The following is a 16,179-nucleotide window of genomic DNA, read 5'->3' on the forward strand; positions in this document are numbered from 1 at the left end:
GTTAATTTCGCGTTTTACGAGCTTCATTGATATTTAAAATTTTGACCCGTTGTGGGGGAGGTACCGAAGTAGACCATGGTTAATAAACATACTGTGATGTGTGTAATTTTAAGGTAATCGGACTTTTACATTACATTTTATAAGAGTTATAATTAATCCAAATTTTGACCCTTTGTGGAGTGAGCCGATATTGTCCATTTTCGCACCTGACCTAGCACTGATGCAAATATTAGGATGTGCAAAGTTGGAACAAAATCGGATTATCCCTTCTCTTTCTGTGCAGTAAATTACTTTCTTTGAAATTTTCGACCTTTTGTTGAGGAGGTATCAGAAGGATCTAAGTTTGATAATAATATTACGATGTACCAAGCTTGGCCAGCAGACAGACGGATGGTGGACGGACATCGCTAGATCGACTCCAAATGTCCTGAAACGGATTTGGTCCAAAGAGAAACCGTCGAAACCGTTGCGATGAGTCAAATGATATATAACCATTCTAGCCACATTGCTGAGGGTATAAAAAAATTAAATTAAATTAATAAAGGAATCGGTATGAATCGGTCGGCAAAACCAACTGATATTCTTTAACTTGTTTTCCTGTGCAATCCAATACAGATCATAGGTCTTATATACGTCGACAAAAACAGACATAGACATTCGAACTTGTTCTTTCTTAAAACTGAATCCGCTACTGTGCTGTTTGTCACCATACAACATGCGTGAATCGTATTTCATGACGATGCCACTCCAAATTTGAACAGCTTTTTAGTAATTTAAATTAATGTCCTGCCATATGTTAAATGTCCATCCATGAATTTCGTTTTTTTCGCATATGCAAATCAAACTTGCTGCGTTGTTTCTTACCGACGAATGCGACCAAAATACATAGAAACAGAAAACCAATGTGGACACTTGGAGTGTAACAATTTGTTTGATGGTAATACGAGTTAGAAATTCTGGTGAATTCTTTCATTTACACTCCGTTTGGAACCAGCCGCGGATGTTTGCATGCTAAAGTGTCATTTGAAATTTATTTTGCAACACCGACTGCCATGGTGTCAATGCAAAAACTGCACGATGACCGTTTCAAATCATACCGAAAAAAGTAGACTAGTGAATAATGTTTCGTGTGTAAATTATTTTGCATTTAGCCTTGAGATGACTTGTTGTTGTCTTTAAGTAGCCGACATTGCGTAGCGTAATATAACATTTACGGATCGCTTACACAGTTGATAATGTTATTAAATATTTAAAATTATTAGCTGAATTTGATACATTTCGGTAATGCCATTGAGTTGTAATGATGAGACGGATGGACGGACATCGGGCTACGGTATTTGTTTGACCTGATTTCAGTTTTTTTGAATCGACGACAACACAGCAACATTGTAATATTAGCTGTGTAATATATTATGTCCTGACGACGATGTTATTTCCATGTCGTGGCAATCCATTTAATATCGTTTGATGTACGCACAGCTGGCTCCTAAACAAGAAGTTGGGTGTGATAAACTCGAAATATTATTTTGTAATTTGTACTCGTCTGGAATATTAAAAGAGATGTCTCAAATTTCATGTTGAGTTATAGATTTTGTACAATTTCAGTAAGTGATATTTCTTGTCGCTTAAAATGTGTTTGGAAATATGACAATGCTATAAATAGCCAACATTATGTGGAATATTTTTAGATTATAGAGAGAACAGAGAGGGGGAGAGCGTAAAGAGATCACATACATCGTAGAAATAGATGAGCGAATTTGATTTAGTTGAAATTTACTTTTAACGGACTTTGGTCAAATGTAAAAAAATGACAATCTCGGTCCACTTCTTCTGGTGTCACTACACCTAAAGGTATTTTATAACAAGTAGTAGTATCGGCATGCGGGGCCGACCATGTGATACCCTACAATACTGTAATATATTGTAAAACCTCCTTAAGACCAAAAACATTTTAGTCGTTTATTTAAAATAATGTCATATTCTCCTGCTCAAATGTTACCTGGGTTTTTTACCGGGGATATTTTCACACAAAAATTGTGGTACATTTTACCCGCTAAATATAATTCAAGGGTCGTTCAAAAGGCTACACTTCTGCGCTTCCCTTAACCCTAACCTCATGCAAAATTCGGTGATGATTGGTTTTTAATTGTGACCTTTAAAGCCCCTGCAAGATCAGGAAAGTTTCAACTTTTTGTCCATTTGAACCCCTAAACAGCCAAATATTTAAAAAACCTTAAGCAATAAAAAATATGAAAAAAATCAAAAAGAATGTGAACTATTTTATTGGCATATTTTCAGGCGATTTTCTAGATTTTATCCTTTTTGGATATCCCGAATTTGTGAGAATTGTCAAAATCCGTCCAGCCGTTCTCGACTTATAAGCTGTCTAACTAACATCCTTTCATTCATTGATATATGAGATTTTATATCTTGGATATGAGCGTCAATAAACCGGTCAGACGAGACAAATTCGTGACTTTACTAGGACTAACCAGTAAAGAAAGTCCTAAAGTCGGGCGGGGCCGATTTTATGATACCCTACACTACTTTGTTAATTTAGTAGAGCTCCACATAACAATTAAAAGTTTTTATGGGAGAATTCAATCATACACGCTATGAATATAATTATAATTTAAAGTTCAAAGGACTAAATATGCCGAAGCATTTGTATCTTTTAAATTCGGACTTGTATTGCCCATTTGGTGCAAAATTAATTTGAAATCATATAAAGATATATATAGGAGCTATATCCAAATCTGAACCGATCTCGATAAAAAGTAGCAAAGGTATTTCTGAGCTGTATTTGATATATTTCCCTGAATATCGTTGTTACGGAGTGCATATTACGGCTGTGGGTAACAAATACAAAAAATCGGATGAACAATATATATGGGAGCAAAAGCTATATCTGAACCGATCTTCACCAAATTTGACATACTAGCTTCTAGACTCAATTCGGGGGTATGTGCCAAATTCCATCCCATTTGGACAAATATTAGACGTTTGGTGCACAATAAAAGTTAAATCGGACGAAATTATATATGGGAGCTATATCCAAATCTGAACCGATCTCCATAAAATTTAGCAAAGGTATTTCTGAACTGTATTTGATATATTTCCCCAAATATTGTTGTTACAGGGTACATATTACGGCTGCGGAGGACTAAAATAACAAATCGGATGAAAAATATATATGGGAGCTATAGCTATATCTGAACCGATTTCCATCAAATTTGGCATGCTTATTTCCATACTATTCGGGCTAATATTACACGTTTGGTGCACAATAAAACGCAAATCGGACGAAGATATATATGGGAGCTATATCTAAATTTTTACCGATTATCTCCAATTTCAATAGGGTTCGACCTTGGGCCAAACAAATGTTGTTTGGAAAATTTCATCTCAATCGGATAATAAATGCGACCTGCATTTTGTTCACAAAAATACATGGACAGACGGACGGACGGACAGACGGACTTACATGCATAAATCAACTCAGAAAATGATTCTATGCAGATCATCAAAAGGATCTATGGGTCTATCTCGTTTCCTTTTGCCTGTTACAAACAAATGCACAAAGACATAATACCCTGACCACCTTGTGGTGTAGGGTATAAAAAAAATGTAAAAATTATAGAGTTTGACTTTGTTGCAGTTTTTTCATCTCACCCTGAATATAATGTTTGCGCCTATACTGGTGCAGAATCGTGTTTTCTTTTACTTACTTTAGAAAGCAGAGACATGGGGGGGTCATGTCGCAACTCAAATATGGACAAAAAAAAAAATGCTGAACAATTTTGCGGCTTCTATCTAAAATTTTATCGGAGAGATCCAAGTTGTTCTATTTATTGCTAATACATTTACCAAATTTTTTAGCTGCTTAAAACGTTGTTTCTGCAAAACGTTTTAAGAGCCCTACCTTTTTTCTTATCTTATAATTATTTATTTAATAAAATCCTGACAGTATTATCAATTATCAATGCAACCAAATATTGAATGTATAAAATATCCCCCCCACAATTTCCCAACAACAAAATCAGAAATATTACACTCAATATCCAATAAAAATGCCATAATTGAACATGAAATTCCAATTTGAAATTAAAAATGACTAGAATGAATATCTACTCCCCTCTGAGTGCTTCTATGGCTTCCTGAATTTTGCCACAATTTATCTCAGCTTCCTTCGGCTATCTTGTTCTGATAGTGCCGCACACAAAAACCAACCTGCAGCTTCGAAAATTTATGAGACAATATTTATCTAAATCGATGTAACGAAAATCCAGCCATAGACAAACAAATTTGCATAATTAAGAGTTATTGGAAACCCACAACATGCTAATGGCCAAAACAAGTAACCAATTGAAAAGCAATCAAGGCACCGTTACAACCACAAGTGCAGAGAGTAAATCTGGTTACCGAAAAATAAACAGAAAACAAACCGAACACTGGGAAACTCATACATACATACAAGTATAACCATCCAGCCAACCGGCATATGAAGTTAAAAGGTTTGACTCTTTTTTCCCAATGACCAAACCAACTAACAAAAATGGAAGCAAACGAAGGTGGGGAAATTATTATGGATATATGGTGGATGGTTGGATAGTTGGCTGGCTGAGTGACTGCCTGGCGGCAATCCATGCAGACGAATTGTTAGCCGGACAGCCTGAGAGATAGCCAGCTGGCAGTTGTCCGACATGGACATAATACACTACTAACACATAATACCCACTACGACTATGAACACGACTTCCACCATTACAGATGGCCAATATTTCCCACCATGGTAAAGTGCAAATTGAAGGCCGTATGGAGGGCAGTGCTGGAAAAACTGGAAATCCTGAAACACTTGTTGTGTGCCAGGCCAACTTTGAGTGGCTGGAGTGCAGTGTTGGTGGAGGTTGTTGCTTTACTAGCTGGTCAGTGCCAAGGTAATAAACAAGACTAGAAACAAAAACAATGGCAACGACAAGAAGTGGCCACTTCAAACCAAACCACTTCTTCCTTTCTTTTATTAATTTCCTATCCTGACAATGAATGCACTCAGCCATTGGGTTTTAATTAAAAATAGTTAAAAAAATATGGGAATTTATTGGTTATGATTTTTTTTTTAGCTGGAAAATCTGAATATGTTGTTGAAGCAAAAACCTGTGGCAGTTTAGGAATTAATTGTTGTGGGATGTAACAAATATTTTGGAAATAAACTTTTGCAGATGCAAATTTGTACCTGTGAATATATCAAGTTATAACGTTTCGACCAAATCCTGGAAATATACTTTTATTATATACGGAACCACTATACATGCGGAAAGGAGTTTAAGATATTGGCCATAACCAAAAGCAGGGGTTTGGTTCAGTAAAAATAAATTGTGGGAGTAGGGAACATCTTCTTCATCTCATCTGAATTCTCCACTACTTATCTTTTTTTGATGTTTTAAATTATCCAATTTTAATCACTGTGAGGAAGTATCACTGCTATGTATTCATATAAAGTTGAAGTGGGGACACAACAACCACCTCGTGAGGCACAGACACACAAAGCTTGTCCTTACCGCTTGACATTATTTGTGTAATATGAAACGCAAACGCCCATTGTTAATATACAACAACAACATCAGCTATAAAACTATGTTAGTAAGTGCATAAATAAATAGAAACACTTTAGCCTTAGGATTAAATGTCAATAATTCAAGAGATATGTTAAGAATTTCATTTCGGGTTAAACAGGATTTTTGAGTTTCCAAAACCAATGTGAAAAGCTGCGAATCTCTCATTGTAAGCTAAAAATAAAATGAACTACCAAAATCGGAAAACCTCAACATTTGTATGTAGATCATGTGGCGTCTTCATGTTGTCTGTGGTTGTTATTAAGTCTAGGTACTCCTTCTGGTACCTCCCCGCAAAAGGTCGAAATTTTCAAAAAATATATATTTTCTGCAGTGATAGGGAAACGATAATCCGATTTTGCTCCAACTTTGTAAATCCTAATATTTGCGTCAGTGCTAGGTCAGGTGTGAAAATGAACAATATCGGTCCACTCCATCAAATAATTCCCCCAACAGAGGATCAAAATTTTAAAATTTGAATATATCGGTCCACTCCATCAAGTAATTCCCCCATCAAAGGGTCAAAATTTTGAATTTTTAATATATTGGCCCGCTCTCTCTGGTATCTCCCTTACAAAATTTGAAATTTTGAATATCCATTAAGCTCATAAAACGCGAAATTAACATCCGAATATTTGGCACATCAGAATATTTCTATCAACGCAGGATCTGTTATAAAAACGGTAGAGACCGAACCATTCCTTCTGGTACCTCTGCCACATAACTTGTTTAGCCCTTTCTTTCATAATGTGCTGGATTTTTTCCGTAATTTTTATACCCTCCACCATACATACATAGTATGAAGAGTATATTAAGTTCGTCATGCCGCTTGCTTTTCATCAAAATAATAATTCTAGACCTAACAAAGGAGATATATTCTTGATCAGCGTAAAATTCTAAGACGATATAGCTTTGTCAGCCCGTCCGTCTGTTGTAATCACGCTAGAGTCAAAACGAATTTTTGCACAGCTCAGAATTTTGTCTGCAGGCAGATTAATTTCGAAGATGGGCTATATCGGTCCGCGATATCGTATAGCATCCATATGGTGATATAGCCATATTTTCAAATGAAATTGTCTTAATATTCAGAAAAGAAGTTACTTCTGAGTACTTTGTCCCTAGAAGAGCATTGTCTATATAGGTCCACGATGACGTTATATGGGGAATGTATTACGGTACCTTTCTTTATTTGGTATTTTGATGATTTTAGCTACATTTTTGGGTTTGTCTTAAAATCCATACTTGAAGTTCTTTCTAAGCACTTTACACCTTGGAAGAGCAATGTCCATATTTGTAGGTTCACGATATCGTACCTCCCGTTATTCGATATTTCGACGATTTTAGGGACATAATTCACCGGGGTTGTTTCAAATTTCGTATATTATTTTTAAAGGATTTTATTAATTTTTGTTTTTTTTTTTTTTGAAAATGTCCAAATTTGTTCCAAATGGTGGAGGGTATTCAAATTTCGGCCAGGCCGAACTTACAGCTTTTGTACTTGTTTTTTGCCTGTGTTGAACATTTTTATACCCTACACCACACAATGGTAAGGGTATTATGTCTTTGTGAATTTGTTTGTAACATGGAGATGGAAACGAGATAGACCCATAGTTCCTTTTGGAGATCAGCATAGAATCACATTTTGAGTCGATTTATGCATATCCGTCCGCGTCCGTCTGTCTGTCAGTCCATGTATTATTGTAAGCAAAATGCAGGTCGCATTTATTATTCGATTGAGATGGATCAGGGACGAACCCTATTGAAAATGGTGAATATCGGTCCAAATTTAGATATAGCTCCCATATATGTCTTCATTCGATTTTAAGTTCCTTGTGCACCAAATGGCTAATATCAGTCCAAATAGCGTAAATTTTGCTACATCCGACCGAATCCAGCATACAAGCATGCGCTTCAAATTTGGTGAAAATCGCTTCAGATATAGCTATAGCTCCCATATATATGTTTCATCCAATTTTGCTGTTTAAGTCCCTTACATTCGTTATATGCACTTCACAAGACTGATGTTTAGCACCAGATATCAAATACAGCCTAGCAATTCATAGATCAAATTTTATCAAGTTCGGTTCAGATAATATATAGGATAGGTGTCATATACTCGGTCCTGTCCGACTTCTGACTTTTCTTTACTGGTTTTGGTTTTCTTTAGTGTTTGGGATATCCAAAAACGGGTCCGGTCTGGACTGATTTATTATTGTAATTATTATTATTAATTTATTTATTATTTTTTTTTTTTTGTACAAGGTTGACGTTTTTTGTGAATCTCAGAATACAAAGTATGCGTAATTTCATTGGAAAATGTGAAAACCTTGAAAATTCTACAAAAAAAAGTGGATCGATATCTTCCATTCCAATACATGATGTAATCATGGACCAAATGTTGGAAATCCAAATGTTGGAAAATGACGATTCCTGCGAATTTTAGATTAATTACCTTGGACATATGAAAATAGGTTCAGAATTTTAAGCTTTATAGCTTTTAAATGATTTTTTTTTTCGATGAATTACAAACGAAATAACAATCGTAATATAACATATCCATATATAAGATGTAGATTATAACAAGTGGTAATATGTCAAGAACGACGATTAAAAATCATTATGTTTTATTTGATTATACAACATTTTTCATAGCAATTTTATATTTTTTATTTTTCAATGATTTAAGCCTCTTATTGTATAATTTACATCTTTTTTTATTCGAATACGACTTGACATAATTTGCTTATGCAATTTATTTTATATTATAGAAAATTATTTCCTAAATGCAATTAAATTTAATTAAATTCCGCAATATTTAATTGCACCACCATTTGCTTTTAATTCATCTCTTAATGACAGAATCTAGGAGAAGGAGAGCTTCTTTAAAAATTGCACTCTGGTAGCTGCAATTACAATAAAATGGTCATTTAATACAATTAGCGGACATAAATTCAGTCAGTCATTTGTGCGATTGTCCACCATCGGGGATTGCCTTAACTGAAATGATGGTCGGGTGAAAAAGAAGGAAGAAAGGAGAAAGAGAGAGAAAGAAAGCCATGCCTATTGTGGACGTTTACATTTCATCTTATTCGCCAAAGCTAGAAATGCCATCGACATTTGTGAACTCAAGTCGTGGTCACATCGCTCCATCATAAATGTGTCATATGAGCTTATGGGTGGCATGTCCCATTAGCCACATTTAAATGCCGCCCGGTGAATAGTTGTTTCCCCCTTTAATGTGGTATTAAACGTTGCGACAAATAACAGAAATGGCGACAAATGAAAAACAGACAAAAAGAAAACAATAATTCTACAATTATAATCATGAAACACAATTAAATAGACAATCGAACAAAGACGTCCGCATGTCAGCCTTCCTTCTTTCTTTCCGCGCTCATTATTATTGTCAAATTAAAATGTAAATGGTTAAATGACAAAGTCTCCTTACCTCTTGCACGAATGTGGAAATTGTATTATGCCAACAATGCAGACATCCTTTCCAACAGCTGATGTTTTGACACCTCCACTGGGGAAGTATGAGTAATTGGCCAATAAAGCGGAAAACGGAAGTCAACTGCTGATTAAATGGTGGTACTTGCTACTAAACGAGTAAATAAATACAAAACGCCTCTTTCGCAGCAGAATCATGTGTTAACTTTTTAATTCATGAGAAAAAAAAAATGGAAAAGAACAGGGATTTGATTGTTTGCAAAAAGACAAACAATAGTTGTTTAATAGTTTAATCGGACATCTCAAACTTGCAACAATGTTGCAATCGATTTATTGAAGACCAGTTTGTATTTGATGGGATTTAATTCGCCACAACAAAGTGTGAGTTTTTGGCTTGATGTTATTGGTATTTGGAAAGTACGGGATTGACTATATTTTAGTCAGGCTAAAACTGATTTATTTAATTGATTGGGCAATTACTCTGTCAAAAGTAATCAAAATTGAAAATTAAAAGAAATTATTGAACAGAAAAATAGTTAACTATATCCGGCCTTCGGTTTCTACTATGGAAAATAATTTTGAGATGATCTTGAAATTAATCTGTGTAAAGTAGAATAGAGTCCCATCTCCCTCTTCGATTGTCAACTCTATTCTGTTTTCGGTGAGAAAAGAAAACCAACCTAAAGGTTTGTCTGTGGATTCAATTCTGTTTTGGATCCTGCTCGCAGGATCAATGTTTTTAATGATAAGAATAGAGTCCAATATCCCTCTTCGATTGTCAACTCTATTCCGTTTTCGGCTCGACAGGAGCAATATTTAGTAAGAAAAGAAACACGACTGCTTCGTTAGGGTGATATTTCAATTCTGTTCTGGATCCTGCTCGGAGGATCTATGTTTTTAATGATAAGAATAAAGTCCAATCTCCCTCTTCGATTGTCAACTCTATCCTTTTTTCTGTGAGAAGAGAAATCCGACCGAATGGTTTGGCTGTTGATTCAATTTTGATTTTATTTAAAAAATATGTTTCTTAAGTGCTACTGAAACTAATCTAACTTAACCTAATCGCAGCCACACAATTATTCATATCTATTCTAATATTGAATGGAGAACATTGCAGGGCTGCTTGACATTTCATTCAAGTGGTCTTGTGCATCTACTGAACGCATCGATATCTGTGCGTGTGGGTCATAACCTTTATTATCTGACACATTGTCGTATGCGTCAGCGCACAGGATCACTGAATTCTTCACATGTGATATTTTATGGCGGCTGGGAAATATTTAATTTTAGAACATTTATTTTCTATTGCTACATTTTCCCAGCGCTTCAATCGCACTCAAAAGTATGTACAAAGTATTTCTTACAATCTGAGACAACTTAAAAACTTTCGCTCAGAATAGTCCTGAATTCTGTAGTGGAGTCCCTTACAAAACAAGAAATTTGTATACCCTCTACCTTGAAAAGGAAGGCATACTAAATTAGTCGTACAGTTTGTGACATCTCTAAATATTCGTCGTAGACCCCATAAAGTACATATATTCATGATCAGCATAAAATTCAAAGTCGATTTGACGATGTCCGCCTGTCTGTCTGTCCGTATGTGTCTGCGTTGAAATCACGATAGAGCCCACATTATTTGACGTGCAGCTTCAAAAATTGGCAGAACAACTTGTATTGTAACTAGGATGATTGGTATTGAAAATAAGATATATCGGTCCACGTTTTGGTATAACCGCCATATAACGGTACCTCCCGATATTCTGTATTTTAATGATTTTTGACACATTTTTCCACGGATTTGTCTAAAAATGTGTATTTGTAATTCATAATGGATTCTAGCTCGGTGCAGAACATTGAGTATTTAGGTCCATGTTTCCCTATAGCGCACGTTTAAAGCTACCCACCGATAATCAGCATTTTGATAGTCCTAGTCACATTTATCGAAATTGTTTCAATTTGGTATTTAAGAAGATTTTATGACGGAGCAGAGGTTCTCGTTTTGGCATGGCCCTCATACAACGGCCACAACCACTTTATGTTTATACCCATATGGCTACAGAGGGTATATATCATTAGATACGGTCAAAACGTGACTAGTTGAAATAACGGTTTTTGACCGTAGGTCATTTGGAGTCGATCTAGCGATGACCGTCCATCTCTCTGTCTGTCTGGCTGGCTGGTACGCACGATAACTCTCGAAGGGAGTATCCGATTTTATCCAAACTTGGTACATCGTAAGATACACATCAAACTTAGATCGAGTTCGGAGATGGGCGATATCGGTCTACTCATTCTAGTACCTCCTCCACAAAATGTCGAAATTTTCAAAGAAAATATTTCATTGCAGAGAAAGAGAAATGATGATCCGATGTTGCCTTTGCAAATCCTAGTATTCCCATCAGTGCTAAGTAAGGTGCGACAATATCGGTCCACTCCATCAAGTACCTCCCCAACAAAGGGTCAACATTTTGATTAATTACAACTCTTTTGAAATGTGACGTCTTCAAATTTCACACATCCCAATATTTTTAATAGCCCAAGGTCTGGTGCTAAGACGAAATACAATGGTCTACTCCTTCTGGCACCTCCCCCACAAAAGGTCGAAATTTTCAAAAAAAAAAAAATCTGCACAGAAAGAGAAACGATAAACCGATTTTGCTTCAACTTTGCAAATCCTAATATTTGCTTCAGTACTAGGTCAGGTGTGAAAGTCGACAATATCGGTCCACTGCATGAAGTTCCTCCTCCACAAACGCTCAAAATTTTGAATATCCTTGAAGACAATAAAAAGCGAAATTAATATCCGATTCCATTCAAGACTTGGTACATCTCAATATTTCCATCAACACAAGATCTGTTTTAAAGATGGTAGAGATCGAACCATTTCTTTCGCTACCTCCCCCACATAGGTTTCAAGATTTTGAAAACAAAGCACTCAAAGAAAGCGAAATTAGCATTCAACACTCTTTAAAAAAAGAAAAGTAAAGAAGCGGCTTGATTGAAACCGCGTCGCCGTGGCCGAAAAATGGCTCGTGAGCTGAACATATCGCAATATTCCATTCGGCAAATATTGAAAAATGAGCTCGGGGTAAAGCCATTGAAATTCCAAAAAGTGCAAGAACTTACAGCGCAACGGAAAGAAAATAGACTTAAAAGAGCTAAAGAGTTGCTTCGCTTGGCCGAAAGTTGTGAACTGCCGAATTTGGTTTTCTCCGATGACAAAACATTCGTTGTCCAGAAGTTTGTAAACAAATACCAAAGCGTCCATCACCTAAAATACCGCAGAGCTACATTCGGGCAGCGTGTGACGGTTTAATTGGTCGTTTGAAGACCATAATTCGTGCCAAAAGCGACCAATTCGAACAAATCTAAACTTGTTTTAAAATTTGATGCTATTTCCGAAATTGTTTGCTTTCATTCAATAAAATTTAAAAATGAAATGTAAAAATTATGGCTTTTGACTTTGTTGCAGTTTTTTTATCTCACCCTGTATATTCATAATCAGCATAAAATTCTAAGTCGATTTAACGGTGTCCTTCCATCTGTTGAAATCACAATACAGCCCACATTATTTGACGCAAAGCTTCACAATTTGGCAGAACAATTTGAATTGTGTCTAGGATGGTTGGTGTGGAAAATGGGATGTATCGGTCTTCGGTTTGGTATAGCCGCCATATAACGGTATCTTCAGATATTCGGTATTTTGATGATTTTCGTCAAAGTTTTTTTCATTTTTTTTTTCGAAAAATTGGTATTTGGAGTTCGTAATGGGTTCTGGAGTCGGTGGCGTTATTTTCATGATTGTTGCCATGTTTTCCACAGATTTTTCTAAAAATTGGCATTTGTAGGTCATAATGAGCTCTACCGATATTCGGTATTTTAATGATTTTTGCCACATCGGTCCACATGTACCAAAGAAAGCTTAAAAAGCAAAAGAAAGCTTAAAATCGTAATTTAGGTCAGTTGTGAACATAGAAAATTTTAGCTCACTTCTTCGTCTATAAGAGGGGGTATTTACTTGGCAAGGAGCCAGGTTCTAACTTCAACCACAAATTGTCCATTCCATGATTTTCGCAAGATTTCAAAGCATTCTTGCCAATCTCTTATCATTAAGTCCTCTTATTATGTCATGTGACCTCATATCACTTCATTACCCATTAATTATCATTTCAAAGCACTGACTTCAATTTAAATAATCGATTTTTATAATCATTCTTTCATTCACAAATCTAAATATAGAGTAATGAAACATAAAATTAAAGAACTACAAATGTTAATTTATAATTAACCATCACTCCAAAACTAAAAACTACGATTCGAACTTTTGCAGAACAAAAAAAAAGTTGATTTCAAATGGCCTAAAGCAAATAGACGTGACTCTGTGATTTTAAGAATCTTCCCTCTTCTTAATATATCACATCATCTTTCTTTCACTGACTGTGTCCGTCATCATCTCTTTTTGTTTAAGTTTTTAATTTCATATCTTAGAAATGCATGGCAGAACTTGTTGTTGTTGTTCTACAAGATGTTACATGACTGAATAACAAGTTTAATTCGAAACAAGTACAATCTTAAGTCTGAATCTGCAAAAAAAAAATGTATACCAGGAATGTAATGGACTTTTCTAAATACACGCGTCAAACACGAGGATAATTTACATGACCGGTTCGCCGGTTGTGGTGGTGAGGCCCGCTGCCAAGTGTTTGATTGGCTGGCTAGCTGGGTTGGACAGACGGAAACGACAGTCTATCAAACAACAAACGCCTTGCTGCATATTCCATGCAGAATTATGTGGTCGGTTGGTCGGTCACCAATCCTGGCGTTACAAATCTAAGGCGTATTATGAAACACATACATCGGGAATTAGAACTGCAGCAGCAGCAACTGCAGCTGTTGACGATTATGGGCATGATGATGAAGTAGTTGATGGCAATGCCTTATCATTTCGATATCCCAACTATAATTTTTTCTCTCTCTTTTTTGTATGTAACTCGAAGGCGTGAAATATAAATAGCTTGATATACCAGAACCGTTAGCTTGGACTTTGGCAAGCAGAAAAAAGAAGCAACTTTTAGTTCCTTTGCGAATGGATGTATTGTTGGTACTGCTGGAGCATTCAGGTGCATCTTTTGTCGCTGATGATTGTCTGTGGGTTTTTAATGTTTTGTTTGAACATTAATTAATTTAATTAAATGGTAGTTGGTTGTTTTGCAATTGTTCTGTAATACCTGATACTTTTCCTAATATCTGACATAATATTGAAAAAATTCTGGAGACATGAACTAGGTTGGCCAAATTGGAAAAATCTACACCGAGGATTTTCTGAAAAGAATTTTTCAAGGACTATTACGACCCATAGCGTGGATTTTTAAACAATATTTTTCAAGGACTCATATAAGCGTGGATCCTTTAAAGAATATTTTTCAAGAGCTATTAGAAGAGTTGATTTTTTTAAAAAATATTTTTCAAGGACTATTAGAAGCGTGGATTTTTTTAAAAATTATTTTTCAAGGACTATTAGAAGCGTGGACTTTTTAAAAATTATTTTTCAAGGACTATTAGAAGCGTGGATTTTTTTTTAAATTATTTTTCAAGGACTAATAGAAGCGTGAATATTTTAAAAACTATTTTCAAGGGCTATTAGAAGCGTTGATTTTTTAAAAAAATATTTTTCAAGGACTATTAGAACCGTGGATTTTTTAAAAATTATTTTTCAAGGACTATTAGAAGCGTGGATTTTTTAAAAATTATTTTTCAAGGACTATTAGAAGCGTGGATTTTTTAAAAATTATTTTTCAAGGATTATTAGAAGCGTGGATTTTTTAAAAATTATTTTTCAAGGATTATTAGAAGCGTGGATTTTTTAAAAATTATTTTTCAAGGATTATTAGAAGCGTGGATTTTTTAAAAATTATTTTTCAAGGATTATTAGAAGCGTGGATTTTTTAAAAATTATTTTTCAAGGATTATTAGAAGCGTGGATTTTTTAAAAATTATTTTTCATGGATTATTAGAAGCGTGGATTTTTTAAAAATTATTTTTCAAGGATTATTAGAAGCGTGGATTTTTTAAAAATTATTTTTCAAGGATTATTAGAAGCGTGGATTTTTTAAAAATTATTTTTCAAGGATTATTAAAAGCGTGGAGTTTCAAAAATTATTTTCAAGGACTATTAGAAGCGTGGATTTTTTAAAAATTATTTTTCAAGGACTATTAGAAGCGTGGATTTTTTAAAAATTATTTTTCAAGGACTATTAGAAGCGTGGATTTTTTAAAAACTATTTTTCAAGGACTATTAGAAGCGTGGATTTTTAAAAAATATTTTTCAAGGACTATTAGAAGCGTGGATTTTTTAAAAACTATTTTTCAAGGACTATTAGAAGCGTGGATTTTTTAAAAACTATTTTTCAAGGACTATTAGAAACGTGGATTTTTTAAAAACTATTTTTCAAGGACTATTAGAAGCGTGGATTTTTTAAAAACTATTTTTCAAGGACTATTAGAAGCGTGGATTTTTTAAAAACTATTTTTCAAGGACTATTAGAAGCGTGGATTTTTTAAAAACTATTTTTCAAGGACTATTAGAAGCGTGGATTTTTTAAAAACTATTTTTCAAGGACTATTAGAAGCGTGGATTTTTTAAAAACTATTTTTCAAGGACTATAACAACCATAAGCATGGATTTAAAAAAAAAATTAAATAATATTTTTCAAGGACTATTAGAAGACTGGATTTTTTAAAAATTAATTTTCAAGGACTATGGGGTGCGTGGATTTTTTAAAAATTAATTTTCAAGGACTTTTAGAAGCGTGGATTTTTTAAGAAATATTTTTCAAGGACTACTAGAAACGTGGATTTTTTTTTTATTATTTTTCAAGGACTATTAGAAGGGTGGATTTTTTTTAAAGATTTTTCAAGGACTATTAGAAGGGTGGATTTTTTTTAAAAATATTTTTCAAGCTCTATTAAAAGCTTGGATTTTTAAAAATTATTTTTCAAAGACTATTAGAAGGTTGGATTTTTTAAAAAATATTTTTCAAGGTCTATTAAAAGTGTGGATTTTTTAAAAATTATTTTTCAAGGACTATTAGGACCCATAAACGTAGATTTTTTAAGA

Source organism: Musca domestica, unplaced genomic scaffold (assembly GCF_030504385.1).
Source record: "Musca domestica strain aabys unplaced genomic scaffold, Musca_domestica.polishedcontigs.V.1.1 2, whole genome shotgun sequence".
NCBI lineage: Eukaryota > Metazoa > Arthropoda > Insecta > Diptera > Muscidae > Musca > Musca domestica.